This window comes from Musa acuminata, chromosome BXJ3-1, assembly GCF_036884655.1.
Source record: "Musa acuminata AAA Group cultivar baxijiao chromosome BXJ3-1, Cavendish_Baxijiao_AAA, whole genome shotgun sequence".
NCBI classification, from domain to species: domain Eukaryota; kingdom Viridiplantae; phylum Streptophyta; class Magnoliopsida; order Zingiberales; family Musaceae; genus Musa; species Musa acuminata.
The window spans coordinates 27,468,366-27,494,558 of record NC_088349.1 but is presented as its reverse complement, the minus strand read 5'-3'; the positions used below and the strand labels follow the sequence as shown (position 1 = coordinate 27,494,558).

Sequence of the window (26,193 nt, the reverse complement as noted above, 5' to 3'; positions counted from 1 at the left end):
TCCCGTGCCCGAAAACAATCTGTCTCGGAGGTCTACGGGAGATGTTTCGTATCTCGAGACGCAAAAAGGAGTGCAACACGAGGACTTCCCGGGGGGTCACCCATCCTAGTACTACTCTCGCCCAAGCACGCTTAACTTCGGAGTTCTGATGGGATCCATTGCTTTAGTGCTGGTATGATCGCACCGGTTTCGGGTTCTTCGTCCCTCGCCTAAGTGCATGTCGCGGCCGGCACATCAACGTCCGGAGCCCCTTGCCCGTCACGAAACCGTCGGCGCTTTCTCGAACGATCCCGAAATCCCTATCGCAAGCTCTCTCCGAGCCCTAGCACGACGACTGCGTATCGGTCACGGCAAGCTCGCGCCGAAACCATCGGCACTTTCTCGAACGATCTCGGAATCGCTATTGCGACCCCAATCCGGAAAGCTCTTTCCGAGCCCCACGATACTGACTGCGTAGAGGTCATGACAAATCCCGTGCCCGAAAACAATCGTCTCGGAGGTCTACGGGAGATGTTTCGTATCTCGGGACGCAAAAAGGAGTGCAACACGAGGACTTCCCGGGGGGTCACCCATCCTAGTACTACTCTCGCCCAAGCACGCTTAACTTCGGAGTTCTGATGGGATCCGGTGCTTTAGTGCTGGTATGATCGCACCGGTTTCGGGTGCTTCGTCCCTCGCCTATGTGCACGTCGTGGCCGGCACATCAACGTCCAGAGCCCCTTGCCCGTCACGAAACTATCGGTGCTTTCTCGAACGATCCCGAAATCCCTATCGCAAGCTCTCTCCGAGCCCTAGCCCGACGACTGCGTATCGGTCACAGCAAGCTCACGCCGAAACCATCGGCACTTTCTCGAACGATCTCGGAATCGCTATTGCGACCCCGATCCGGAAAGCTCTTTCCGAGCCCCACGATACTGACTGCGTAGCGGTCACGGCAAATCCCGTGCCCGAAAACAATCGTCTCGGAGGTCTACGGGAGATGTTTCGTATCTCGGGACGCAAAAAGGAGCGCAACACGAGGACTTCCCGGGGGGTCACCCATCCTAGTACTACTCTCGCCCAAGCACGCTTAACTTCGGAGTTCTTATGGGATCCGGTGCTTTAGTGCTGGTATGATTGTACCGGTTTCGGGTGCTTCGTCCCTCGTCTATGTGCACGTCGTGGCCGGCACATCAACGTCCAGAGCCCCTTGCCCGTCACGAAACTGTCGGTGCTTTCTCGAACGATCCCGAAATCCCTATCGCAAGCTCTCTCCGAGCCCTAGCCCGACGACTGCGTATCGGTCACAGCAAGCTCACGCCGAAACCATCGGCACTTTCTCGAACGATCTCGGAATTGCTATTGCGACCCCTATCCGGAAAGCTCTTTCCGAGCCCCACGATACTGACTGCGTAGCGGTCACGGCAAATCCCGTGCCCGAAAACAATCGTCTCGGAGGTCTACGGGAGATGTTTCGTATCTCGGGACGCAAAAAGGAGCGCAACACGAGGACTTCCCGGGGGGTCACCCATCCTAGTACTACTCTCGACCAAGCACGCTTAACTTCGGAGTTCTTATGGGATCCGGTGCTTTAGTGCTGGTATGATTGTACCGGTTTCGGGTGCTTCGTCCCTCGCCTATGTCCCGTCACGAAACCATCGGCGCTTTGTCGAACGATCCCGAAATCCCGATTAGAAGCTCCCCTCGAGCCCTAGCCCGACGACTGCGTATCGGTCACGGCAAGCTCGCGCCGAAACCATCGGCACTTTCTCGAACGATCTCGGAATCGCTATTGCGACCCTAATCCGGAAAGCTCTTTCCGAGCCCCACGATACAGACTGCGTAGCGGTCACGGCAAATTCCGTGCCCGAAAACAATCGTCTCGGAGGTCTACAGGAGATGTTTCGTATCTCGGGACGCAAAAAGGAGTGCAACACGAGGACTTCCCGGGGGGGCACCCATCCTAGTACTACTCTCGCCCAAGCTCGCTTAACTTCGGAGTTCTGATGGGATCCGGTGCTTTAGTGCTGGTATGATCGCACCGGTTTTGGGTGCTTCGTCCCTCGCCTAAGTGCATGTCGCGGCCGGCACATCAACGTCCGGAGCCCCTTGCCCGTCACGAAACCGTCGGCACTTTCTCGAACGATCCCGAAATCCCTATCGCAAGCTCTCTCCGAGCCCTAGCACGACGACTGCGTATCGGTCACGGCAAGCTCGCGCCGAAACCATCGGCACTTTCTCGAACGATCTCGGAATCACTATTGCGACCCCAATCCGGAAAGCTCTTTCCGAGCCCCACGATACTGACTGCGTAGAGGTCATGACAAATCCCGTGCCCGAAAACAATCATCTCGGAGGTCTACGGGAGATGTTTCGTATCTCGGGACGCAAAAAGGAGTGCAACACGAGGACTTCCCGGGGGGTCACCCATCCTAGTACTACTCTCGCCCAAGCACGCTTAACTTCGGAGTTCTGATGGGATCCGGTGCTTTAGTGCTGGTATGATCGCACCGCTTTCGGGTGCTTCGTCCCTCGCCTATGTGCACGTCGTGGCCGGCACATCAACGTCCAGAGCCCCTTGCCCGTCACGAAACTGTCGGTGCTTTCTCGAACGATCCCGAAATCCCTATCGCAAGCTCTCTCCGAGCCCTAGCCCGACGACTGCGTATCGGTCACAGCAAGCTCACGCCGAAACCATCGGCACTTTCTCGAACGATCTCGGAATCGCTATTGCGACCCCGATCCGGAAAGCTCTTTCCGAGCCCCACGATACTGACTGCGTAGCGGTCACGGCAAATCCCGTGCCCGAAAACAATCGTCTCGGAGGTCTACGGGAGATGTTTCGTATCTCGGGACGCAAAAAGGAGCGCAACACAAGGACTTCCCGGGGGGTCACCCATCCTAGTACTACTCTCGCCCAAGCACGCTTAACTTCGGAGTTCTGATGGGATCCGGTGCTTTAGTGCTGGTATGATCGCACCGGTTTCGGGTGCTTCGTCCCTCGCCTATGTCCCGTCACGAAACCATCGGCGCTTTGTCGAACGATCCCGAAATCCCGATTAGAAGCTCCCCCCGAGCCCTAGCCCGACGACTGCGTATCGGTCACGGCAAGCTCGCGCCGAAACCATCGGCACTTTCTCGAACGATCTCGGAATCGCTATTGCGACCCTAATCCGGAAAGCTCTTTCCGAGCCCCACGATACAGACTGCGTAGCGGTCACGGCAAATTCCGTGCCCGAAAACAATCGTCTCGGAGGTCTACAGGAGATGTTTCGTATCTCGGGACGCAAAAAGGAGTGCAACACGAGGACTTCCCGGGGGGGCACCCATCCTAGTACTACTCTCGCCCAAGCTCGCTTAACTTCGGAGTTCTGATGGGATCCGGTGCTTTAGTGCTGGTATGATCGCACCGGTTTTGGGTGCTTCGTCCCTCGCCTATGTGCACGTCGCGGCCGGCGCATCAACGTCCGAAGTCCCTTGCCCTTCACGAAACCGTCGGCGCTTTCTCGAACGATCCCAAAATCCCTATCGCAAGCTCTCTCCGAGCCCTAGCCCGACGACTGCGTATCGATCACGGCAAGCTCGCGCCGAAACCATCTGCACTTTCTCGAACGATCTCGGAATCGCTATTGCGACCCCAATCCGGAAAGCTCTTTCCGAGCCCCACGATACTGAATGCGGAGCGGTCACGGCAAATCCCGTGCCCGAAAACAATCGTCTCGGAGGTCTACGGGAGATGTTTCGTATCTCGGGACGCAAAAAGGAGTGCAACACGAGGACTTACCGGGGGGTCACCCATCCTAGTACTACTCTCGCCCAAGCACGGTTAACTCCGGAGTTCTGATGGGATCCGGTGCTTTAGTGCTGGTATGATCGCACCGGTTTCGGGTGCTTCGTCCCTCGACTAAGTGCACGTCGCGGCCGGCACATCAACGTCCGGAGCCCCTTGCCCGTCACGAAACCGTCGGCGCTTTGTCGAACGATCCCAAAATCCCTATCGCAAGCTCTCTCCGAGCCCTAGCCCGACGACTGCGTATCGGTCACGGCAAGCTCGCGCCGAAACAATCGGCACTTTCTCGAACGATCTCGGAATCGCTATTGCGACCCCAATCCGGAAAGCTCTTTCCGAGCCCCACGATACTGACTGCGTAGCGGTCACGGCAAATCCCGTGCTCGAAAACAATCGACTCGGAGGTCTACGGGAGATGTTTCGTATCTCGTAACGCAAAAAGGAGTGCAACACGAGGACTTCCCGGGGGGTCACCCATCCTTGTACTACTCTCGCCCAAGCACGCTTAACTTCGGAGTTCTGATGGGATCCGGTGCTTTAGTGCTGGTATGATCGCACCGGTTTCGGGTGCTTCGTCCCTCGCCTAAGTGCACGTCGCGGCCGGCACATCAACGTCCGGAGCCCCTTGCCCGTCACGAAACCATCGGCGCTTTCTCGAACGATCCCGAAATCCCTATCGGAAGCTCTCTCCGAGCCCTAGCCCGACGACTACGTATCGGTCACGGCAAGCTCGCGCCGAAACCATCTGCACTTTCTCGAACGATCTCGGAATCGCTATTGCGACCCCAATCCGTAAAGCTCTTTCCGAGCCCCACGATACTGACTGCGTAGCGGTCACGGCAATTCCCGTGCCCGAAAACAATCGTCTCGGAGGTCTACGGGAGATGTTTCGTATCTCGGGACGCAAAAAGGAGTGCAACACGAGGACTTCCCGGGGGGTCACCCATCCTAGTACTACTCTCGCCCAAGCACGCTTAACTTCGGAGTTCTGATGGGATCCGGTGCTTTAGTGCTGGTATGATCGCACCGGTTTCGGGTGCTTCGTCCCCCTCCTAAGTGCACGTCGCGGCCGGCACATCAACGTCTGGAGCCCCTTGCCCGTCACGAAACCGTCGGCGCTTTCTCGAACGATCCCGAAATCCCTATCGCAAGCTCTCTCCGAGCCCTAGCCCGACGACTGCGTATCGGTCACGTCAAGCTCGCGGCGAAACCATCGGCACTTTCTCGAACGATCTCGGAATCGATATTGCTACCCCAATCCGGAAAGCTCTTTCCGAGCCCCACGATACTGACTGCGTAGCGGTCACGGCAAATCCCGTGCCCGAAAACAATCGTCTCGGAGGTCTACGGGAGATGTTTCGTATCTCGGGACGCAAAAAGGAGTGCAACACGAGGACTTCCCGGGGGGTCACCCATCCTAGTACTACTCTCGCCCAAGCTCGCTTAACTTCGGAGTTCTGATGGGATCCGGTGCGTTAGTGCTGGTATGATCGCACCGGTTTCGGGTGCTTCGTCCCTCGCCTATGTGCACGTCGCGGTCGGCGCATCAATGTCCGGAGTCCCTTGCCCTTCACGAAACCGTCGGCGCTTTCTCGAACGATCCCGAAATCCCTAACTACTGCGTATCGATCACGGCAAGCTCGCGCCGAAACCATCGGCACTTTCTCGAACGATCTCGGAATCGCTATTGCGACCCCAATCCGGAAAGCTCTTTCCGAGCCCCACGATACTGACTGCGTAGCGGTCACGGCAAATCCCGTGCTCGAAAACAATCGACTCGGAGGTCTACGGGAGATGTTTCGTATCTCGGGACGCAAAAAGGAGTGCAACACGAGGACTTCCCGGGGGGTCACCCATCCTTGTACTACTCTCGCCCAAGCACGCTTAACTTCGGAGTTCTGATGGGATCCGATACTTTAGTGCTGGTATGATCGCACCGGTTTCGGGTGCTTCGTCCCCCTCCTAAGTGCACGTCGCGGCCGGCACATCAACGTCCGGAGCCCCTTGCCCGTCACGAAACCGTCGGCGCTTTCTCGAACGATCCCGAAATCCCTATCGCAAGCTCTCTCCGAGCCCTAGCCCGACGACTGCGTATCGGTCACGTCAAGCTCGCGCCGAAACCATCGGCACTTTCTCGAACAATCTCGGAATCGATATTGCTACCCCAATCCGGAAAGCTCTTTCCGAGCCCCACGATACTGACTGCGTAGCGGTCACGGCAAATCCCGTGCCCGAAAACAATTGTCTCTGAGGTCTACGGGAGATGTTTCGTATCTCGGGACGCAAAAAGGAGTGCAACACGAGGACTTCCCGGGGGGTCACCCATCCTAGTACTATTCTCGCCCAAGCACGCTTAATTTCGGAGTTCTGATGGGATCCGGTGCTTTAGTGCTGGTATGATCACACCGGTTTCGGGTGCTTCGTCCCTCGCCTAAGTGCACGTCGCGGCCTGCGCATCAACGTCCGGAGTCCCTTGCCCTTCACGAAACCGTCGGCGCTTTCTCGAACGATCCCGAAATCCCTATTGCAAGCTCTCCCCGAGCCCTAGCCCGACGACTGCGTATCGGTCACGGCAAGCTCGCGCCGAAACCATCGGCACTTTCTCGAACGATCTCGGAATCGCTATTGCGACCCCAATCCGGAAAGCTCTTTCCGAGCCCCACGATACTGACGGCGTAGCGGTCACGGCAAATCCCGTGCCCGAAAACAATCGTCTCGGAGGTCTACGGGAGATGTTTCGTATCTCGGGACGCAAAAATGAGTGCAACACGAGGACTTCCCGGGGGGTCACCCATCCTAGTACTACTCTCGCCCAAGCACGCTTAACTTCGGAGTTCTGATGGGATCCGGTGCTTTAGTGCTGGTATGATCGCACCGGTTTCGGGTGCTTATTCCCTCGCCTATGTGCACGTCGCGGCCGGCACATCAACGTCCGGAGCCCCTTGACCGTCACGAAACCGTCGGCGCTTTCTCGAACGATCCCGAAATCCCTATCGCAAGCTCTCTCCGAGCCCTAGCCCGACGACTGCGTAACGGTCACGGCAAGCTCGCGCCGATACCATCGGCCCTTTCTTGAACGATCTCGGAATCGCTATTGCGACCCCAATCCGGAAAGCACTTTCCGAGCCCCACGACACTGACTGCGTAGCGGTCACGGCAAATCCCGTACCCGAAAACAATCGTCTCGGAGGTCTACGGGAGATGTTTCGTATCTCGGGACGCAAAAAGGAGTGCAACACGAGGACTTCCCGGGGGGTCACCCATCCTAGTACTACTCTCGCCCAAGCACGCTTGACTTCGGAGTTCTGATGGGATCCGTTGCTTTAGTGCTGGTATGATCGCACCGGTTTCGGGTGCTTAGTCCCTCGCCTATGTGCACGTCGCGGCCGGCACATCAACGTCCGGAGCCCCTTGACCGTCACGAAACTGTCGGCGCTTTCTCGAACGATCCCGAAATCCCTATCGCAAGCTCTCTCCGAGCCCTAGCCCGACGACTGCGTATCGGTCACGGCAAGCTCGCGCCGAAACCATTGGCACTTTCTCGAATGATCTCGGAATCGCTATTGCGACCCCAATCCGGAAAGCTCTTTCCGAGCCCCACGATACTGACTGCGTAGCGGTCACGGCAAATCCCGTGCCCGAAAACAATCGTCTCGGAGGTCTACGGGAGATGTTTCGTATCTCGGGACGCAAAAAGGAGTGCAACACGAGAACTTCCCGGGGGGTCACCCATCCTAGTACTACTCTCGCCCAAGCACGCTTAACTTCGGAGTTCTGATGGGATCCGGTGCTTTAGTGCTGGTATGATCGCACCGGTTTCGGGTGCTTAGTCCCTCGCCTATGTGCTCGTCGCGGCCGGCACATCAACGTCCGGAGCCCCTTGACCGTCACGAAACCGTTGGCGCTTTCTCGAACGATCCCGAAATCCCTATCGCAAGCTCTCTCCGAGCCCTAGCCCGACGACTGCGTATCGGTCACGTCAAGCTCGCGCCGAAACCATCGGCACTTTCTCGAACGATCTCGGAATCGATATTGCTACCCCAATCCGGAAAGCTCTTTCCGAGCCCCACGATACTGACTGCGTAGCGGTCACGGCAAATCCCGTGCCCGAAAACAATCGTCTCGGAGGTCTACGGTGTCACGCCCCTCAAAATATCCATGATTTTTAAAATTTTCGTCACAGACCAATCCAGGATCCAAACTAACGTTTGAGGACACTGAAAACATTCTATTCATATTGACATCCATAAAACCTGTGCAGTTTATAATCATATATCACATCACTCGATAATTCACCTTTATGGCAACCCAAGCCAACTTGACAAACATGAACAACATTTATAAATCCACAAGCTAAATAATTTATACAATCAGAACTCCAACTATTCACCACAAGTTCATATCATTATAAATTAGGCTTAACATTCAGAAATTCCAAATAAGAGAGATCTCCTAACAATTTGACACAGTATATCCATTTCGGTTCATCGACGACATTTCATTACATACAAAACATACTTATACAACAATGGCATAACAACCAACAAGACTTGCCCATAATTCTGAATAGCTATCCACTGCCTCAGCCCAAATCAAACATCTTGAAGAGTGACAAGCTGACCTGAAAGGTTTATGAAACAACGGAGTGAGCCAAAAACGGCTCAGCAAGTGACAAAGCATATTCAGAACAAAAGGAACAGTTTGAAACGAGTAAGGTATCATAATGCAAGGCAGAATACCAGAATTCTCAAGGATACCATCTCAATAGATACCAAATCATACGTATCATGTCATTCAAAAACATATTTGATCCATAACGAATGGGGCATAGAGTAATTGGAGCATATCAATGGCAGATAGGATATTTCAGAACATATCTGTTCATAACAAATGGAGCACAGAGTAATTGGAACATATCAATGGCAGATAGGACATTTCAGAATATATCAGTTCATAGCAAATGGAGCACAGAGTAATTGGAGCATATCAGAAACAAGGAAACATATCGGAGCTTATCAATGGCATATAAAATGTTCCGAAGCATATCAACGGCATATGGAACATTTCGAAGCAAAATCATCAGTGAATGAAGCATTTCAGAGCATATCGAAAACAAATATCGTACAGAAGCTCAAACGTCGTCTTTGACGTTGCAAACATATCAATCTTATCCAAAGCATGTACAGAAACACATAACCAAAGCTCTGGATATCATATCAAACATACAGAAGGTGTAGTGGGATCTCAGTCAGAATGTGATTCATCCATTTCTGAATGACCACCTGACAAAAGTCTCCCACGTCTGGGAGCTCCATCCACCCACGTCTAGGTGAAGTCAAAGGGGCCGGCAGAGCATCGCAGGCTCTAAGCAATATCCCACAAAGCGGGACCCCACAAAGCGGGCAAATAAGCGCATACCAGAATATCCCACAAAGCGGGACCCCACAAAGCGGGCAAATCAGCGCATACCCTTTACCATTTCTGGCAAAGGTCAAGACAATCCCACACACCAGAGTACAAAAGGGCAGTTTCAACAATAAGTAGCATATATCGGAAGCACACGCGGAACAACGAAGCTTACATTTGCCTTTACGAGTCAATCCGAAGTAAGCAATAATCTTTCACAAGTATATTCAGATTTGAAGGGAATTGAAAGCAAGGGCACATATGGAATCCAAGCAATCACAAATAACTCAATTCAATAAGAAGATTTGATGAATTCAATGTCCAAAGGAATGAAACTGGAATAGGCACATATCGAAAGCAAATGCGGAACAATAGGATATACATGTGCCTATATGAGTCAATACGATATAGTATAAACGTTACACAACAGTTTTCAAGAATGCAATAATTTTAAGGACAAGAGCATACAAGAATTCAAAGTAGTAATATAAAGCTCAATTGAATAAGAAGGCTAAAGGATATCAATTTCCAAAGGAATGAAACCAGAATATGAGAAATCGACCAAAGCTCGATTTCTGGCAGAATACAGAAGGCACATTGAACAAATGATTCAAACTATCAATCGTGCTCCAATTTACTCAGAAATAATCATTGGATAATACTTTCAGATAAGACAGGCTTCATATGAATTGAACTGTCCAACAGAGAGAGTTACAAATAATTTGGTAAGCAAGAGTCGTAGAACAAAATCTCTATTGGCAGAATTCATAATGTCAGATTCAACAGATAACTGGGCAGGTGTTTAGATTCCAAATCTTTCAATCCATATATCAAAGAAAGGTCTACGAGTCTAGGTTCCAATGAAATCAGTTTTGAACAAATCAGAGTTTCCACAAAGGCTTATAGGCAGCTCGGTATCAAAAGGTCAGAATCTCAGAAGTTGCACAGATTCGAATCGTTACGTCTAAACAGGAGATATATCAAATGCAAGGCTAGACCAATTCAAAGTTCCTCATATTCAAAGCAAATGTGGAGATAAAATTGACAGTGAGGAAAGATCAGGATACTTGCAATAAGACATATCAGAGCAATTATAGGAGAAACGATCAGGGAACTTGCAATAAGACATATCAGAGCAATTATAGGAGAAACGATCAGGGAACTTGCAATAAGACATATCAGAGCAATTATAGGAGAAACGAACAGAGAATTTGCAATAGAAAGGATTGAAACAAGCGGGAAACTTGCCTTTCAATGATTTCGATCCGAAGATCCAAAGAAGGTGCCAGCCCAAATCCTTCTACTTTTTCTCCGTGTCCTCTCTCTGTTTCATTTTGTGCTCCCGTTTTCTTCCTTTCTTCGCAACTACACCACGTGTCGAACATCGAGGCACAGGCACTACTCTCTCTTACTCTCATTCCTTCAATTCCAGCTGCAGTTGCCACTGCCACAGCTGCCTCTCCTTCTCTTCTTCCTCTCTTCTTCCCTTTTCCTTTCTCTTCTTCTTCCTTTCCTTCTCTTCTTTCCCAGCTGCACTACTGCAGTCGCAGCCTCAGCCACGGCCACAGCCTCTACTTCCTCCCCTGCTCATCTTCCTCTCCTTCTTCTCTTCCAACTGCAGCTGCCATCGCAGCAGCCGCAGCCCCTTCTCTTCTTCCTCCCCTTCCCTTCTTCCTTCCTCTTCCTCTTTTCCTGCCACAGCTGCAGCTGCCACAGCCGCAGCCGCAGCTACTTCATTCCCTTCTCCTCTTCCTCTCTTCTTCCTCTCCTTCCCTTCTTCCTTTCTCTTCCCCTTCTCTTCCAGCTGCAGCTGCCATCGCCGCAGCTGCAGCCCCTCCTTCCCCTTCTCATCTTCCTCTCCTTCCCTTCTTCCTTCCTCTTCCTCTTTCCCTGCCACAGCGGCAGCTGCCACAACCGCAGCCGCAGCTACTTCTTTCCCTTCTCCTCTTCCTTCTCCTTCCTTTCTTCTTCTTCTCTTCTTCTCCTTCCTCCCCTTCTTATCCCCGACGAACAGCACCTCCTTTCCTCTGTTTCCTCCTGCAGGAAACAGAGGTGCCGCCTCTTCACCCGCTTCCACTTCTTCTCTTCTTCCTCACCATCTCTTCCTCTCCTTCTCTTCCAGCTGCAGCTGCCACCGCCGCAGCTCCTCCTTTCCCTTCTCTTCTTCCTTCTCCTTCCTTTCTTCTTCTTCTCTTCTTCTCCTTCCTCCCCTTCTTCTCCCCGACGTCACACCCACCCTCTCCTCTGTTTCCTCTGCAGGAAACAGAGGTATCACAACCTCTTCTCCTGCTTCCTCTTCCTCTTCTCTTCCTCTTCTTCTTCTTCTCCTCTTCGAACGCCCCTCACCTCTCCTCTGTTTCCGTCTGCAGGAAACAGAGGTGCTGCAGCCCTAGCTGCTGCCACCTCTCGCTCCTCTCCCTCTTCCCTCTCTTTTCCCTCTTCTTCTCCTTCTCTTCTTCTCCTCTTTCCCTTTTCCTCCCCAACGCCACACACCTCCTCGCTGCAGCCTTGCCGCAGCTATTCTCCTCTCTTCTTCTTCTTCTTCTTCTTCTTCTTCTTTTTCCCTTCCCCCTCTTCTTCCTCTCTTCTTCTCCCCACGCTCCACCGCTCCTCTCTCTGTTCGAGAAACAGACCCACGCCCCACCGCTTCTCACTCTGTTCGAGAAACAGAGAGCGTGGGAGGCGGTGGGATAAAACCGAATTTTCGGTTTTCCTTTATCTTTTTCTTTTTGCAAATTAACAGTTTAGTCCTTCAAATTCCTATATTTACATATAGATCCTCCGATTTATAAATAAATCTTTATTAATAATTTTTAAAAGTGAGGGATATTACATACGGGACATGTTTCGTATCTCGGGACGCAAAAAAGAGTGCAACACGAGGACTTCCCGGGGGGTCACCCATCCTAGTACTACTCTCGCCCAAGCACGCTTAACTTCGGAGTTCTGATGGGATCCGTTGCTTTAGTGCTGGTATGATCGCACCGGTTTCGGGTGCTTCGTCCCTCGCCTATGTGCACGTCGCGGCCGGCACATCAACGTCCGGAGCCCATTGCGCGCCACGAAACCGTCGGCGCTTTGTCGAACGATCCCGAAATCCCTATCGCATGCTCTCTCTGAGCCCTAGCCCGACGACTGTGTATCGGTCACGGCAAGCTCGCGCCGAAACCATCACTTTCTCGAACGATCTCGGAATCGCTATTGCGACCCCAATCCGGAAAGCCCTTTCCGAGCCCCACGATACTGACTGCGTAGCGGTCACGGCAAATTCCGTGCCCGAAAACAATCGTCTCGGAGGTCAACGGGAGATGTTTCGTATCTCGGGACGCAAAAAGGAGTGCAACACAAGGACTTCCCGGGGGGTCACCCATCCTAGTACTACTCTCGCCCAAGCACACTTAACTTCAGAGTTCTGATGAGATCCGGTGCTTTAGTGCTGGTATGATCGCACCGGTTTTGAGTGCTTCGTCCCTCGCCTAAGTGCACGTCGCGGCCGACACATCAATGTCCGGAGCCCCATGCCCGTCATGAAACCGTCGGCGCTTTCTCGAACGATCCCGAAATCCCTATCGCAAGCTCTCTCTGAGCCCTAGCCCGACGACTGCGTATCGGTCACGGCAAGCTCGCGCCGAAACCATTGGCACTTTCTCGAATGATATCGGAATCGCTATTGTGACCCCAATCCGGAAAGCTCTTTCCGAGCCCCACGATACAGACAGCGTAGCGGTCACGGCAAATCCCGTGCCCGAAAACAATCGTCTCGGAGGTCTACGGGAGATGTTTCGTATCTCGGGACGCAAAAAGGAGTGCAACAGGAGGACTTCCCGGGGAGTCACCCATCCTAGTACAACTCTCGCCCAAGCACGCTTAACTTCGGAGTTCTGATGGGATCCGGTGCTTTAGTGTTGGTATGATCGCACCGGTTTCGGGTGCTTCGTCCCTCGCCTAAGTGCACGTCGCGGCCGGCACATCAACGTCCGGAGCCCCTTGCCCTTCACGAAACCGTCGGCGCTTTCTCGAACGATCCCGAAATCCCAATCGCAAGCTCTCTCCGAGCCCTAGCCCGACGACTGCGTATCGGTCACGACAAGCTCGCGCCGAAACCATCGGCACTTTCTCGAACGATCTCGGAATCGCTAATGCGACCCCAATCCGGAAAGCTCTTTCCGAGCCCCACGATACTGACTGCGTAGCGGTCACGGCAAATCCCGTGCCCGAAAACAATCATCTCGGAGGTCTACGGGAGATGTATCGTATCTCGGGACGCAAAAAGGAGAGCAACACGAGGACTTCCCGGGGGGTCACCCATCCTAGTACTACTCACGCCCAAGCACGCTTAACTTCGGAGTTCTGATGGGATCCGGTGCTTTAGTGCTGGTATGATCGCACCGGTTTCGGGTGCTTCCTCCCTCGCCTAAGTGCACGTCGCGGCCGGCACATCAACGTCCGGAGCCCCTTGCCGGTCACAAAACCGTCGGCGCTTTCTCGAACGATCCCGAAATCCCTATCGCAAGCTCTCTCCGAGCCCTAGCCCGACGACTGCGTATCGGTCACGACAAGCTCGCGCTGAAACCATCGGCACTTTCTCGAACGATCTCGGAATCGCTAATGCGACCCCAATCCGGAAAGCTCTTTCCGAGCCCCACGATACTGACTGCGTAGCGGTCACGGCAAATCCCGTGCCCGAAAACAATCATCTCGGAGGTCTACGGGAGATGTATCGTATCTCGGGACGCAAAAAGGAGTGCAACACGAGGACTTCCCGGGGGGTCACCCATCCTAGTACTACTCACGCCCAAGCACGCTTAACTTCGGAGTTCTGATGGGATCCGGTGCTTTAGTGCTGGTATGATCGCACCGGTTTCGGGTGCTTCCTCCCTCGCCTAAGTGCACGTCGCGGCCGGCACATCAACGTCCGGAGCCCTTTGCCGGTCACGAAACCGTCGGCGCTTTCTCGAACGATCCCGAAATCCCTATCGCAAGCTCTCTCCGAGCCCTAGCCCGACGACTGCGTATCGGTCACGACAAGCTCGCGCTGAAACCATCGGCACTTTCTCGAACGATCTCGGAATCGCTAATGCGACCCCAATCCGGAAAGCTCTTTCCGAGCCCCACGATACTGACTGCGTAGCGGTCACGGCAAATCCCGTGCCCGAAAACAATCATCTCGGAGGTCTACGGGAGATGTATCGTATCTCGGGACGCAAAAAGGAGTGCAACACGAGGACTTCCCGGGGGGTCACCCATCCTAGTACTACTCACGCCCAAGCACGCTTAACTTCGGAGTTCTGATGGGATCCGGTGCTTTAGTGCTGGTATGATCGCACCGGTTTCGGGTGCTTCGTCCCTCGCCTATGTGCACGTCGCGGTCGGCACATCAACGTCCGGAGCCTCTTGCCCGTCACGAATCCGTCGGCGCGGAGGTCTACGGGAGATGTTTCGTATCTCGGGACGCAAAAAGGAGTGCAACACGAGGACTTCCCGGGGGGTCACCCATCCTAGTACTACTCTCGCCCAAGCACGCTTAACTTCGGAGATCTGATGGGATCCGTTGCTTTAGTGCTGGTATGATCGCAACGGTTTCAGGAGCTTCGTCCCTCGCCTAAGTGCACGTCGCGGCCGGCATATCAACGTCCGGAGCCCCTTGCCTTTCACGAAACCGTCGGCGCTTTCTCGAATGATCCCGAAATCCCTATCGCAAGCTCTCTCCGAGCCCTAGCCCGACGACTGCGTATCGGTCACGGCAAGCTCGCGCCGAAACCATCGGCACTTTCTCGAACGATCTCGGAATCGCTATTGCGACCCCAATCCGGAAAGCTCTTTCCGAGCCCCACGATACTGACTGCGTAGCGGTCACGGCAAATCCCGTGCCCGAAAACAATCATCTCGGAGGTCTACGGGAGATGTTTCGTATCTCGGGACGCAAAAAGGAGTGCAACACGAGGACTTCCCGGGGGGTCACCAATCCTAGTACTACTCTCGCCCAAGCACGCTTAACTTCGGAGTTCTGATGGGATCCGGTGCTTTAGTGCTGGTATGATCGCACCGGTTTTGGGTGCTTCGTCCCTCGCCTAACTGCACGTCGCGGCCGGCACATCAACGTCCGGAGCCCCTTGCCCGTCACGAAACCGTCGGCGCTTTCTCGAACGATCCCGAAATCCCTATCGCAAGCTCTCTCCGAGCCCTAGCCCGAGGACTGCGTATCGGTCACGGCAAGCTCGCGCCGAAGCCATCGGCACTTTCTCGAACGATCTCGGAATCGCTATTTCGACCCCAATCCGGAAAGCTCTTTCCGAGCACCACGACACTGACTGCGTAGCGGTCACGGCAAATCCCGTACCCGAAAACAATCGTCTCGGAGGTCTACGGGAGATGTTTCGTATCTCGGGACGCAAAAAGGAGTGCAACACGTGGACTTCCCGAGGGGTCACCCATCCTAGTACTATTCTCGCCCAAGCATGCTTAACTTCGGAGTTCTGATGGGATCCTGTGCTTTAGTGCTGGTATGATCGCACCGGTTTTTTGTGCTTCGTCCCTCACCTATGTGCACGTCGCGGCCGGCGCTTCAAATTCCGGAGCCCCTTGCCCGTCACGAAACCGTCGGCGCTTTCTCGAACGATCCCGAAATCCCTATCGCAAGCTCTCTCCGAGCCAACGATCCCGAAATCCCTATCGCAAGCTCTCTCCGAGCCCTAGCCCGACGACTGCGTATCGGTCACGGCAAGCTCGCGCCGATACCATCTGCCCTTTCTTGAACGATCTTGGAATCGCTACTGCGACCCCAATCCGGAAAGCTCTTTCCGAGCCCCACGACACTGACTGCGTAGCGGTCACGGCAAATCCCGTACCCGAAAACAATCGTCTCGGAGGTCTACGGGAGATGTTTCGTATCTCGGGACGCAAAAAGGAGTGCAACACGAGGACTTCCCGGGGGGTCACCCATCCTAGTACTACTCTCGCCCAAGCACGCTTAACTTCGGAGTTCTGATGGGATCCGGTGCTTTAGTGCTGGTATGATCGCACCGGTTTCGGGTGCTTCCTCCCTCGCCTAAGTGCACGTCGCGGCCGACACATCAACGTCCGGAGCCCCTTGCCGGTCACGAAACCGTCGGCGCTTTCTCGAACGATCCCGAAATCCCTATCGCAAGCTCTCTCCGAGCCCTAGCCCGACGATTGCGTATCGGTCACGACAAGCTCGCGCCGAAACCATCGGCACTTTCTCGAACGATCTCGGAATCGCTAATGCGACCCCAATCCGGAAAGCTCTTTCCGAGCCCCACGATACTGACTGCGTAGCGGTCACGGCAAATCCCGTGCCCGAAAACAATCATCTCGGAGGTCTACGGGAGATGTATCGTATCTCGGGACGCAAAAAGGAGTGCAACACGAGGACTTCCCGGGGGGGCACCCATCCTAGTACTACTCACGCCCAAGCACGCTTAACTTCGGAGTTCTGATGGGATCCGGTGCTTTAGTGCTGGTATGATCGCACCGGTTTCGGGTGCTTCCTCCCTCGCATAAGTGCACGTCGCGGCCGGCACATCAACGTCCGGAGCCCCTTGCCGGTCACGAAACCGTCGGCGCTTTCTCGAACGATCCCGTAATCCCTATCGCAAGCTCTCTCCGAGCCCTAGCCCGACGACTGCGTAACGGTCACGGCAAGCTCGCGCCGAAACCATCGGCACTTTCTCGAACGATCTCGGAATCGCTATTGCGACCCCAATCCGGTAAGCTCTTTCGGAGCCCCACGATACTGACTGCGTAGCTGTCACGGCAAATCCCGTGCCCGAAAACAATCGTCTCGGAGGTCTACGGGAGATGTTTCGTATCTCGGGACGCAAAAAGGAGTGCAACACGAGGACTTCCCGGGGGGTCACCCATCCTAGTACTACTCTCACCCAAGCACGCTTAACTTTGGAGTTCTGATGGGATCCGGTGCTTTAGTGGTGGTATGATCGCACCGGTTTCGGGTGCTTCGTCCCTCGCCTAAGTGCACGTCGCGGCCGGCATATCAACGTCCGGAGCCCTTGCCCGTCACAAAACCGTCGGCGCTTTCTCGAACGATCCCGAAATCCCTATCGCAAGCTCTCTCCGAGCCCTAGCCCGACGACTGCGTATCGGTCACGGCAAGCTCGCGCTGAAACCATCGGCACTTTCTCGAACGATCTCGGAATCGCAATTGCGACCCCAATTCGGAAAGCTCTTTCCGAGCCCCACGATACTGTCTGCGTAGCTGTCACGGCAAATCCCGTGCCCGAAAACAATCGTCTCGGATGTTTCGTATCTCAGGACGCAAAAAGGAGTGCAACACGAGGACTTCCCGGGGGGTCACCCATCCTAGTACTACTCTCGCCCAAGCACGCTTAACTTCGGAGATCTGATGGGATCCGTTGCTTTAGTGCTGGTATGATTGCAACGGTTTCAGGAGCTTCGTCCCTCGCCTAAGTGCACGTCGCGGCCGGCATATCAACGTCCGGAGCCCCTTGCCTGTCACGAAACCGTCGGCGCTTTCTCGAATGATCCCGAAATCCCTATCGCAAGCTCTCTCCGAGCCCTAGCCCGACGACTGCGTATCGGTCACGGCAAGCTCGCGCCGAAACCATCGGCACTTTCTCGAACGATCTCGGAATCGCTATTGCGACCCCAATCCGGAAAGCTCTTTCCGAGCCCCACGATACTGACTGCGTAGCGGTCACGGCAAATCCCGTGCCCGAAAACAATCATCTCGGAGGTCTACGGGAGATGTTTCGTATCTCGGGACGCAAAAAGGAGTGCAACACGAGGACTTCCCGGGGAGTCACCAATCCTAGTACTATTCTCGCCCAAGCACGCTTAACTTCGGAGTTCTGATGGGATCCGGTGCTTTAGTGCTGGTATGATCGCACCGGTTTTGGGTTCTTCGTCCCTCGCCTAACTGCACGTCGCGGCCGGCACATCAACGTCCGGAGCCCCTTGCCCGTCACGAAACCGTCGGCGCTTTCTCGAACGATCCTGAAATCCCTATCGCAAGCTCTCTCCGAGCCCTAGCCCGACGACTGCGTATCGGTCACGGCAAGCTCGCGCCGAAACCATCGGCACTTTCTCGAACGATCTCGGAATCGCTATTTCGACCCCAATCCGGAAAGCTCTTTCCGAGCCCCACGATACAGACTTCGTAGCGGTCACGGCAAATTCTGTGCCCGAAAACAATCGTCTCGGAGGTCTACGGGAGATGTTTCGTATCTCGGGACGAAAAATGGAGTGTAACAGGAGGACTTCCCGGGGAGTCACCCATCCTAGTACTACTCTCGCCCAAGCACGCTTAGCTTCGGAGTTCTGATGGGATCCGGTGCTTTAGTGCTGGTATGATCGCAACGGTTTCGGGTGCTTCGTCCCTCGCCTAAGTGCACGTCGCGGCCGGCACGTCAACGTCCGGAGCCCCTTGCCCTTCTCGAAACCGTCGGCGCTTTCTCGAACGATCCCGAAATCCCTATCGCAATCTCTCTCCGAGCCCTAGCCCGACGACTGCGTATCGGTCACGGCAAGCTCGAGCCGAAACCATCGGCACTTTCTCGAACGATCTCGGAATCGCTAATGCGACCCCAATCCGGAAAGCTCTTTCCGAGCCCCACGATACTGACTGCGTAGCGGTCACGGCAAATCCCGTGCCCGATAACAATCATCTCGGAGGTCTACGGGAGATGTTTCGTATCTCGGGACGCAAAAAGGAGTGCAACTCGAGGACTTCCCGGGGGGTCACCCATCCTAGTACTACTCTCGCCCAAGCACGCTTAACTTCGGAGTTCTGATGGGATCCGGTGCTTTAGTGCTGGTATGATCGCACCGGTTTCGGATGCTTCGTCCCTCGCCTAATTGCATGTCGCGGCCGGCACATCAACGTCCGGAGCCCCTTGCCCGTCACGAAACCGTCGGCGCTTTATCGAACGATCCCGAAATCCCTATCGCAAGCTCTCTCCGAGCCCTAGCCCAACGACTGCGTATCGGTCACGGCAAGCTCGCGCCGGAACCATCGACACTTTCTCGAACGATCTCGGAATCGCTATTGCGACCCCAATCCGGAAAGCTCTTTCCGAGCCCCACGATACTGACTGCGTAGCGGTCACGGCAAATCCCGTGCCCGAAAACAATCGACTCGGAGGTCTACGGGATATGTTTCATATCTCGGGACGCAAAAAGGAGTGCAACACGAGGACTTCCCGGGGGGTCACCCATCATAGTACTACTCTCGCCCAAGCACGCTTAACTTCGGAATTCTGATGGGATCCGGTGCTTTAGTGCTGGTATGATCGCACCGGTTTCGGGTGCTACTTCCCTCGCCTAAGTGCACGTCGCGGCCGGCACATCAACGTCCGGAGCCCCTTGCCCGTCACGAAACCGTCGGCGCTTTCTCGAACGATCCCAAAATCCCTATCGCAAGCTCTCTCCGAGCCCTAGCCCGACGACTGCGTATCGGTCACGGCAAGCTCGCGCCGAAACCATAGGCACTTTCTCGAACGATCTCGGAATCGCTATTGCGACCCCAATCCGGTAAGCTCTTTCCGAGCCCCACGATACTGACTGCGTAGCGTTCACGGCAAATCCCGTGCCCGAAAACAATCGTCTCGGAGGTCTACGGGAGATGTTTCGTATCTCGGGACGCAAAAAGGAGTGCAACACGAGGACTTCCCGGGGGGTCATGTCACGCCCCTAAAAATATCCATGATATTTAAATTTTTTCGCCACAACTAACCCAGGATCCAAACACACATTTGAGGTCACTAAGAAAACATTCGGATCAAAAATTTCACTTCTATAATCTATCAATTCATAACCCTGTGCAATTCATAAACATAGCACACATCACTCGATAATTTATACAATCTGAACTCAACTCATCAAAATAAAAACCACAATATAAATCCACAAGTGGGGAAATCCATGCAGTCACCACAATCATCGATTTACCATAAGTTCATATCATTACACGAATTTAATTTAACATTCCAAAACCCTATACATGAGGGATCCTTTAACTTACACAAAATCCACAGGTGTAGATTCATAGTCACATTTCATTAGATGCAGCGTAGCTTATACACAACTACATATATGCTAACAAAAGTTCTGCCCAACGTCTTCTAAACTTTCCACTGCCTCAGCCCATTCTTAACATTTAAGCAAGCGATACGCTATCCTGAAAAATTTATCAACAAATGGGGTGAGCATAAAGAGCTCAGCAAGTGACTAACATATCCATATCAAAATAGTACAATTTCCAAAGAGATGCAGTTTCAAACACAAAGCAGAATATACGATTTCGTATACATAATATTATTAGGAGCAGAATCATAATTGTCCTTTTTAATCATACATATTTGGTTCCTGACAGATGGGGCATAGAGTAATTGGAGCATATCAGAAACAAAGGAAACATATCAGAGCTTATCAATGGCATATAAAATGTTCCAAATCACATCAACGACATAGGGAACATTACGAAGCAAAATCAGCAGTGAATGAAGCATTTCAGAGCATATCAAACTCATATGTCGTACAGAAGCTAAAACGTCGTCCTTGACGTTGCAATCATATCATAACTATCCAGAGCACGAACAGAAATAACTCACCAAAACTCTGGATGTCATATCAAACATATAGAGGGTGTAGTGGGATCTCAGTCAGAATGTGATTCATCCAAGCAATATCCCACAAAGCGGGACCCCACAAAGCGGGCAAATAAGCGCATACCAGAATATCCCACAAAGCGGGACCCCACAAAGCGGGCAAATAAGCGCATACCAGAATATCCCACAAAGCGGGACCCCACAAAGCGGGCAAATCAACGCATACCCTTTACCATTTTTGGCAAAGGTCCAGACAATCCCACACACCAGAGTACAAGAAGGCAGTTTCAACAATAAGTAGCATATAACGGAAGCACACGCGGAACAACCAAACGTACATGTGCCTTTTCAAAAGCAATGTGATGCAAGGAACAAATCTCTCACAAAAGTATTCATTTTAGGAAAGAAATGAAAGCAAGAGTGTACAGGGATTCCAAACAATCATAATCAGCTCAATTCCAATAAGAAGATTAGGCGAATTCAAGTATCCAAAGGAAATGGAACAGAATACGCGTAATCGACCAAAGCTCGATTTCGGACAGAATTCCAGTGGCACATCAAACAAATATTTCAGAATAACAATTATGCTCCAATACCCATAAGAAGGCTATGGTCGAACCATATATCAATCTATATTCGGATGGAACAGATTTCATATGAAACAGGGCTCCCAACACAGAGTTACCTCTGATTTGGTAACACAAGGTCAAAATCACAATCACTGTTTTGCAGAATTTATAAGGTCGGATTCAACAGACGATAGGGTGGGCAATTGAACTCCAAAATTTTCAAACTATATGTCAAAAGAGATAATTTCAAGTCTAGTTTCAAATAAAATCAGTTTGGTACAAACCAGAATTTTCAACAGGGAGTTATAGGCGTTTTAGTATCGAAAGGTCAGAAATCTTGAACTCTGTTTTACAGCGTTTGTAGGCTCTTTTGAAACAAATTTTTGGGTAAGTATTCGGTGTCCAAAATCTACAAAATCGGTGTCAAAAGAAATATATACGAGTCTAATTTCAAACAAAAATAGTTCCTACCTGAATCCTCATTCTGTACTAAAACTTATAGCTGAAACAGTGCTTAGGGGTCAGTTTACCGAAAAAAAACTTTCAGATTCCATGGTTTTATGTCCAAGGAGAGACATATCAGTTTCTAAATAGAAATCTTCCAATTTATTTTGAATCAACATAAAAACAGAGTCTAATACTGCTGTAGGATGGGGTTAGAACACTTGCCTTTGGAAATTTGACCCGAAATGACAAGTTTAAAGCAAGAACCCTAAAAGCCCCAATTTTCTCTCTTCTTCTTCTTCTTCTTCTTCTTCTTCTTCTTCTTCTTTCTTTCTTTCTTTCCCTGATCACCCACAAGCTGCCTCCTCTGCTTCCTTAAGAACGAAGGCAGAGAGGCTTAAGCGGTGGAATTTGTCATTTGGTGCATTTTACAGTTTAGTCCTTGTTTTTATCATATTCACGATTAGGTCCTTAGGGTTTACATATAGGGCCTCAGATTCTTTCTTTTCTCTTTTTTTTTTGAACAGATCTCCCAAATCTTACAAATAAGTTACCTCTGAATCATACTCTATTTCTTTTGTCAATTAAAATAGATGCTTACGTTATCACCAGAAATTTATACGAACATTCGGAAATGAGGGGTGTTACACTCTCCCCCCCTTAAAAGAAAAATTTAGTCCTCTAAATTTATCGTACCTCTATTCGATGAAAAGACGAGGATACTCCTTTTTCATTTCCTCTTCTAGCTCCCAAGTTGTCTCTTCTCCAGAATGATGTCTCCAATTTACTTGAACCAGTGGGATGACCCGATTCCTTAGGACTTTTTCTTTCTTATCAATAATCTGAATAGGCTCTTCCACATAGGATAAATCTTTATCGAACTCCACCAGCTCATACTTAATGATGTGAGAAGGGTCATACATATACTTTCTAATCATCGAGACATGAAATATATCATGGACATGGCTCAATGCTGGTGGTAAGGCAATCCTGTAAGCGACAGAACCAACCCTCTCAAGAACCTCAAAAGGTCCAATAAATCTTGGGCTTAACTTTCCTTTCTTCCCAAACCTTATAATGCCTTTGGAAGGGGAGACTTTTAAGAATACAAAATCTCCGATTTCAAACTCAATATCTCGTCTCCTATTATCGGCATAACTCTTTTGACGACTTTGAGCAGCTTTTAACCTTTTCCTTATAACTTGAATTTTCTCGGTAGTTTCTTGTACCTGGTCCGGTGCTAACAACTTTCTGTCCCCAACTTCCTCCCAACATATAGGTGTTATGCACTTTCGCCCATATAAAGCTTCATAAGGAGCCATCTGAATACTTGAATGATAACTATTGTTATACGTGAACTCAACAAGTGAAATATTCTTATCCCATTCACCTTTCCAATCCATAACATAGGCTCTAAGCAAATCCTCAAGTGTTTGAATTGTTCTTTCTAACTGACCATCGGTCTGAGGATGATATGCAGTGCTAAACTTAACTTTAGTGCCCATAGATTCCTGTAATCTTCTCCAGAATCTAGAGAGAAATCTGGAGTCTCTATCAGAGATGATCTCCTTTGGAATACCATGAAGTCTTACTATTTCATTAACATATAAATCTGCAAGTCTATCAAGCGAATAAGTCATATTAATCGGAAGGAAATGTGCAGATTTTGTTAACCTATCAATGATAACCCAAATAGCATCATACTTCCTCGAGGTTCTGGGTAGTCCTGAAACAAAATCCATAGTAATACATTCCCATTTCCATTCAGGTATAACTAAAGGTTGCAGCAACCCTCCAGGTCTTTGGTGTTCTACTTTGATTTGCTGACAAGTCAAACATTTTGAAACATACATTGCAATTTCCTTCTTCATACCTTCCCACCAATAATGACTTTGAAGATCTCTATACATCTTAGTGCTCCCAGGGTGTAGGGCGTACTTCGAAGTATGACTCTCCTTTAGGATTTGATTCTTGATATCCGGTTCATTTGGTACACATACTCTCTCCCCAAATCTCAATAGGCCATCCTTTGAAACTTGAAATTGTGGCTTCAATTCTTTTTCTACTTCATTCCTCAAGTAGATTAAATATGGATCTCGTAATTGTCCTTTCTTAATTTGTTGAATAAGATCAGATTGCACTTGAATGGAGGCCATCAATATCATCGAGTCTTGCTCTTTCCTCAAAGCTTTCAAATCAGAATTTTCTTCTAATAACTTCCATTGCTTCACGACCAGACTAGCCATAAAACTTGTAGATTTCCTACTAAGTGCATCAGCTACAACATTGGCCTTGCCCGGGTGATAACGGATGGCACAATCATAATCCTTCAGAAGTTCTATCCATCTTCGCTGCCTCATGTTTAGCTCTTTCTGAGTGAAAATATATTTTAGACTCTTGTGATCAGTAAAGATTTCAAACTGTCGACCATACAAATAATGTCTCCAAATCTTTAGAGCAAAAATGATTGCTGCTAATTCCAAATCATGAGTTGGATAATTCAATTCATAACCCTTAAGTTGCCTAGAAGCATAAGCAATTACTCTCCCTTCCTGCATCAAAACACATCCTAAGCCCTTTCTTGAAGCATCAGTATAAACTACAAATCCCTCACTACCACTTGGAATAGTGAGAATAGGGGCACTAGTCAATCTTCTTTTTAACTCTTGAAAGCTTTGCTCACAATCATCGCCCCATACAAATTTCATATTCTTCTTAGTGAGTTTGGTGAGAGGTTGAGCAATTCGAGAAAATCCCTCCACAAATCTCCTATAATAACCTGCCATGCCCAAGAAACTTCTAACCTCTGTTACATTTGTTGGTACTTCTCATTCAACTACAGCTTCTATTTTCCTTGGATCAACAGATATACCCTTCCCTGAAATCACATGGCCTAAGAAAGCAACTTCATTCAACCAAAATTCACATTTGCTGAACTTCGCATACAACTTCTTTTCTCTTAGTATGGACAACACATCACTCAAGTGTTCCTCATGCTCCTGGTTACTCTTTGAATACACCAATATGTCATCAATAAATACAATTACACAGATATCCAAGAGCGGTTGAAATATCCTATTCATTAGTTCCATAAAAGCTGCAGGGGCATTTGTCAAACCAAACGGCATCACCAAGAATTCATAATGACCATATCGAGTTCTGAAAGCTGTTTTTGAAATATCCTCTTCCTTGATCTTTAGCTGATAGTAACCTGACCTCAAGTCAATCTTAGAGAATACTTGTGCACCCTGCAGTTGATCAAACAAATCATCAATTCTAGGTATGGGATATTTGTTTTTGATGGTCACCTGATTCAACTGTCTATAATCAATACAAAGCCTCAATGTTCCATCCTTCTTCTTCACTACTAGTACCGGAGCACCCCATGGGGACACACTGGGTCGTATGAAACCCTTATCTAATAATTCTTGTATTTGCTTCTTTAATTCCTCTAGCTCGAGTGGTGCCATTCTGTAGGGAGGCTTAGATATTGGGGTTGTACTGGAGACCAGATCAATAGCAAATTCACCCTCTCTATCTAGAGGTAAACCAGGCAAGTCATCTGGGAATACATCAGGGAATTCTTTGACCACTGAAATTTCATCTAGGTGGGTTTCCTGGTTTGAATGCTCCTTTACACACACCATATAACAAAAACAACCTTTCTGCATAAGACGATAAGCTTGAAGTGCTGATATCAAGCAAGGAGGCAAATCATGCTTAATGCCCTCAAAGAAAAATATAGGCTGATCTGGTATGCAGAAAGTAATTATTTTCTTGTAACAATCAATACTGGCGTGATGAGAAGATAACCAATCCATGCCAAGTATAATATCAAAACCCTGGATCTCTAGGAGAATCAAATCAGCAAGGAGTTCGTGGTCTCCAATAGAGATCAAACAAGATGGGTAGACCAATTTTGTTGCCAATGAATCTCCAACAGCAGTTGTTACATATAACATATAATCTAGGGGTTTAGGTAGAATATCCAAGTGACAAGCAAAGTATTTTGAAACAAACGATAAGTTGGAGCCGGGATCAAACAAAACTTTTGCATTTCTTTTAGAAACATGAAGAATACCTTCCACCACTGATTTAGAAGCTCTAGAATCTTGTTCAGTGATAGCGTATACTCTAGCATGGGCTGAGGGTCTAGGAGACAATGGCTCTCTTTTCCTGTTCAGTGGGCAATCTTTTATTTGATGACCTAGCTTTCCACAATTAAAACATGCTCCAATCACCCGAAAACACCGACTTGTCTCATGATTTAACCCGCATTTTTCACATAACTGAGTCCTCCCCCATGGTTTCCTTTTCTCAAATCCAGATGTCTTAAACCTCTTGTTACTATCTTCGTATTCATTTACTCTCCTGCTTTTGCTAGTAAATTTGTCCCTTTGGT

The 26,193-nt window shown here is 50.4% G+C and overlaps 34 non-coding genes across 34 annotated transcripts; all 34 read right to left on the bottom strand.

Annotated features, from left to right (window-relative positions):
* Window positions 1–67: 67 nt before the first annotated feature.
* LOC135630425 (5S ribosomal RNA) lies at window positions 68–186 on the bottom strand. The gene has a single exon (XR_010493952.1). It is a non-coding gene; the product is annotated as a 5S ribosomal RNA (ribosomal RNA).
* A 350-nt stretch (window positions 187–536) lies between these two features.
* Window positions 537–655, bottom strand: LOC135630542 (5S ribosomal RNA). Its single transcript, XR_010494064.1, has one exon. It is a non-coding gene; the product is annotated as a 5S ribosomal RNA (ribosomal RNA).
* A 350-nt stretch (window positions 656–1,005) lies between these two features.
* Window positions 1,006–1,124, bottom strand: LOC135630584 (5S ribosomal RNA). Its single transcript, XR_010494106.1, has one exon. It is a non-coding gene; the product is annotated as a 5S ribosomal RNA (ribosomal RNA).
* Window positions 1,125–1,474: 350 nt separating this feature from the next.
* Window positions 1,475–1,593, bottom strand: LOC135629909 (5S ribosomal RNA). The gene has a single exon (XR_010493470.1). It is a non-coding gene; the product is annotated as a 5S ribosomal RNA (ribosomal RNA).
* A 311-nt stretch (window positions 1,594–1,904) lies between these two features.
* Window positions 1,905–2,023, bottom strand: LOC135630459 (5S ribosomal RNA). Its single transcript, XR_010493984.1, has one exon. It is a non-coding gene; the product is annotated as a 5S ribosomal RNA (ribosomal RNA).
* Window positions 2,024–2,373: 350 nt separating this feature from the next.
* Window positions 2,374–2,492, bottom strand: LOC135630530 (5S ribosomal RNA). Its single transcript, XR_010494052.1, has one exon. It is a non-coding gene; the product is annotated as a 5S ribosomal RNA (ribosomal RNA).
* Window positions 2,493–2,842: 350 nt separating this feature from the next.
* Window positions 2,843–2,961, bottom strand: LOC135630218 (5S ribosomal RNA). The gene has a single exon (XR_010493747.1). It is a non-coding gene; the product is annotated as a 5S ribosomal RNA (ribosomal RNA).
* Window positions 2,962–3,272: 311 nt separating this feature from the next.
* On the bottom strand, window positions 3,273–3,391 carry LOC135630458 (5S ribosomal RNA). Its single transcript, XR_010493983.1, has one exon. It is a non-coding gene; the product is annotated as a 5S ribosomal RNA (ribosomal RNA).
* Window positions 3,392–3,741: 350 nt separating this feature from the next.
* LOC135629856 (5S ribosomal RNA) lies at window positions 3,742–3,860 on the bottom strand. The gene has a single exon (XR_010493419.1). It is a non-coding gene; the product is annotated as a 5S ribosomal RNA (ribosomal RNA).
* A 350-nt stretch (window positions 3,861–4,210) lies between these two features.
* Window positions 4,211–4,329, bottom strand: LOC135630278 (5S ribosomal RNA). Its single transcript, XR_010493806.1, has one exon. It is a non-coding gene; the product is annotated as a 5S ribosomal RNA (ribosomal RNA).
* A 350-nt stretch (window positions 4,330–4,679) lies between these two features.
* On the bottom strand, window positions 4,680–4,798 carry LOC135630519 (5S ribosomal RNA). Its single transcript, XR_010494041.1, has one exon. It is a non-coding gene; the product is annotated as a 5S ribosomal RNA (ribosomal RNA).
* Window positions 4,799–5,148: 350 nt separating this feature from the next.
* LOC135630354 (5S ribosomal RNA) lies at window positions 5,149–5,267 on the bottom strand. The gene has a single exon (XR_010493880.1). It is a non-coding gene; the product is annotated as a 5S ribosomal RNA (ribosomal RNA).
* A 322-nt stretch (window positions 5,268–5,589) lies between these two features.
* On the bottom strand, window positions 5,590–5,708 carry LOC135630579 (5S ribosomal RNA). Its single transcript, XR_010494101.1, has one exon. It is a non-coding gene; the product is annotated as a 5S ribosomal RNA (ribosomal RNA).
* A 350-nt stretch (window positions 5,709–6,058) lies between these two features.
* On the bottom strand, window positions 6,059–6,177 carry LOC135630497 (5S ribosomal RNA). The gene has a single exon (XR_010494020.1). It is a non-coding gene; the product is annotated as a 5S ribosomal RNA (ribosomal RNA).
* Window positions 6,178–6,527: 350 nt separating this feature from the next.
* Window positions 6,528–6,646, bottom strand: LOC135630121 (5S ribosomal RNA). The gene has a single exon (XR_010493648.1). It is a non-coding gene; the product is annotated as a 5S ribosomal RNA (ribosomal RNA).
* Window positions 6,647–6,996: 350 nt separating this feature from the next.
* Window positions 6,997–7,115, bottom strand: LOC135630443 (5S ribosomal RNA). Its single transcript, XR_010493969.1, has one exon. It is a non-coding gene; the product is annotated as a 5S ribosomal RNA (ribosomal RNA).
* Window positions 7,116–7,465: 350 nt separating this feature from the next.
* Window positions 7,466–7,584, bottom strand: LOC135630276 (5S ribosomal RNA). The gene has a single exon (XR_010493804.1). It is a non-coding gene; the product is annotated as a 5S ribosomal RNA (ribosomal RNA).
* A 4,459-nt stretch (window positions 7,585–12,043) lies between these two features.
* Window positions 12,044–12,162, bottom strand: LOC135630329 (5S ribosomal RNA). Its single transcript, XR_010493856.1, has one exon. It is a non-coding gene; the product is annotated as a 5S ribosomal RNA (ribosomal RNA).
* A 347-nt stretch (window positions 12,163–12,509) lies between these two features.
* On the bottom strand, window positions 12,510–12,628 carry LOC135630522 (5S ribosomal RNA). The gene has a single exon (XR_010494044.1). It is a non-coding gene; the product is annotated as a 5S ribosomal RNA (ribosomal RNA).
* A 350-nt stretch (window positions 12,629–12,978) lies between these two features.
* Window positions 12,979–13,097, bottom strand: LOC135629978 (5S ribosomal RNA). Its single transcript, XR_010493538.1, has one exon. It is a non-coding gene; the product is annotated as a 5S ribosomal RNA (ribosomal RNA).
* A 350-nt stretch (window positions 13,098–13,447) lies between these two features.
* On the bottom strand, window positions 13,448–13,566 carry LOC135630215 (5S ribosomal RNA). The gene has a single exon (XR_010493744.1). It is a non-coding gene; the product is annotated as a 5S ribosomal RNA (ribosomal RNA).
* Window positions 13,567–13,916: 350 nt separating this feature from the next.
* On the bottom strand, window positions 13,917–14,035 carry LOC135630101 (5S ribosomal RNA). Its single transcript, XR_010493626.1, has one exon. It is a non-coding gene; the product is annotated as a 5S ribosomal RNA (ribosomal RNA).
* Window positions 14,036–14,385: 350 nt separating this feature from the next.
* LOC135630090 (5S ribosomal RNA) lies at window positions 14,386–14,504 on the bottom strand. The gene has a single exon (XR_010493615.1). It is a non-coding gene; the product is annotated as a 5S ribosomal RNA (ribosomal RNA).
* A 131-nt stretch (window positions 14,505–14,635) lies between these two features.
* On the bottom strand, window positions 14,636–14,754 carry LOC135630538 (5S ribosomal RNA). Its single transcript, XR_010494060.1, has one exon. It is a non-coding gene; the product is annotated as a 5S ribosomal RNA (ribosomal RNA).
* Window positions 14,755–15,104: 350 nt separating this feature from the next.
* LOC135630405 (5S ribosomal RNA) lies at window positions 15,105–15,223 on the bottom strand. Its single transcript, XR_010493928.1, has one exon. It is a non-coding gene; the product is annotated as a 5S ribosomal RNA (ribosomal RNA).
* Window positions 15,224–15,573: 350 nt separating this feature from the next.
* LOC135629779 (5S ribosomal RNA) lies at window positions 15,574–15,692 on the bottom strand. Its single transcript, XR_010493346.1, has one exon. It is a non-coding gene; the product is annotated as a 5S ribosomal RNA (ribosomal RNA).
* Window positions 15,693–16,081: 389 nt separating this feature from the next.
* On the bottom strand, window positions 16,082–16,200 carry LOC135630507 (5S ribosomal RNA). Its single transcript, XR_010494030.1, has one exon. It is a non-coding gene; the product is annotated as a 5S ribosomal RNA (ribosomal RNA).
* Window positions 16,201–16,550: 350 nt separating this feature from the next.
* On the bottom strand, window positions 16,551–16,669 carry LOC135630213 (5S ribosomal RNA). The gene has a single exon (XR_010493742.1). It is a non-coding gene; the product is annotated as a 5S ribosomal RNA (ribosomal RNA).
* Window positions 16,670–17,019: 350 nt separating this feature from the next.
* LOC135629868 (5S ribosomal RNA) lies at window positions 17,020–17,138 on the bottom strand. Its single transcript, XR_010493431.1, has one exon. It is a non-coding gene; the product is annotated as a 5S ribosomal RNA (ribosomal RNA).
* Window positions 17,139–17,474: 336 nt separating this feature from the next.
* On the bottom strand, window positions 17,475–17,593 carry LOC135630547 (5S ribosomal RNA). The gene has a single exon (XR_010494069.1). It is a non-coding gene; the product is annotated as a 5S ribosomal RNA (ribosomal RNA).
* Window positions 17,594–17,943: 350 nt separating this feature from the next.
* Window positions 17,944–18,062, bottom strand: LOC135630446 (5S ribosomal RNA). The gene has a single exon (XR_010493972.1). It is a non-coding gene; the product is annotated as a 5S ribosomal RNA (ribosomal RNA).
* A 350-nt stretch (window positions 18,063–18,412) lies between these two features.
* Window positions 18,413–18,531, bottom strand: LOC135629984 (5S ribosomal RNA). The gene has a single exon (XR_010493544.1). It is a non-coding gene; the product is annotated as a 5S ribosomal RNA (ribosomal RNA).
* A 350-nt stretch (window positions 18,532–18,881) lies between these two features.
* Window positions 18,882–19,000, bottom strand: LOC135630175 (5S ribosomal RNA). The gene has a single exon (XR_010493704.1). It is a non-coding gene; the product is annotated as a 5S ribosomal RNA (ribosomal RNA).
* A 350-nt stretch (window positions 19,001–19,350) lies between these two features.
* On the bottom strand, window positions 19,351–19,469 carry LOC135630305 (5S ribosomal RNA). The gene has a single exon (XR_010493833.1). It is a non-coding gene; the product is annotated as a 5S ribosomal RNA (ribosomal RNA).
* Between the last annotated feature and the right edge of the window lie 6,724 nt (window positions 19,470–26,193).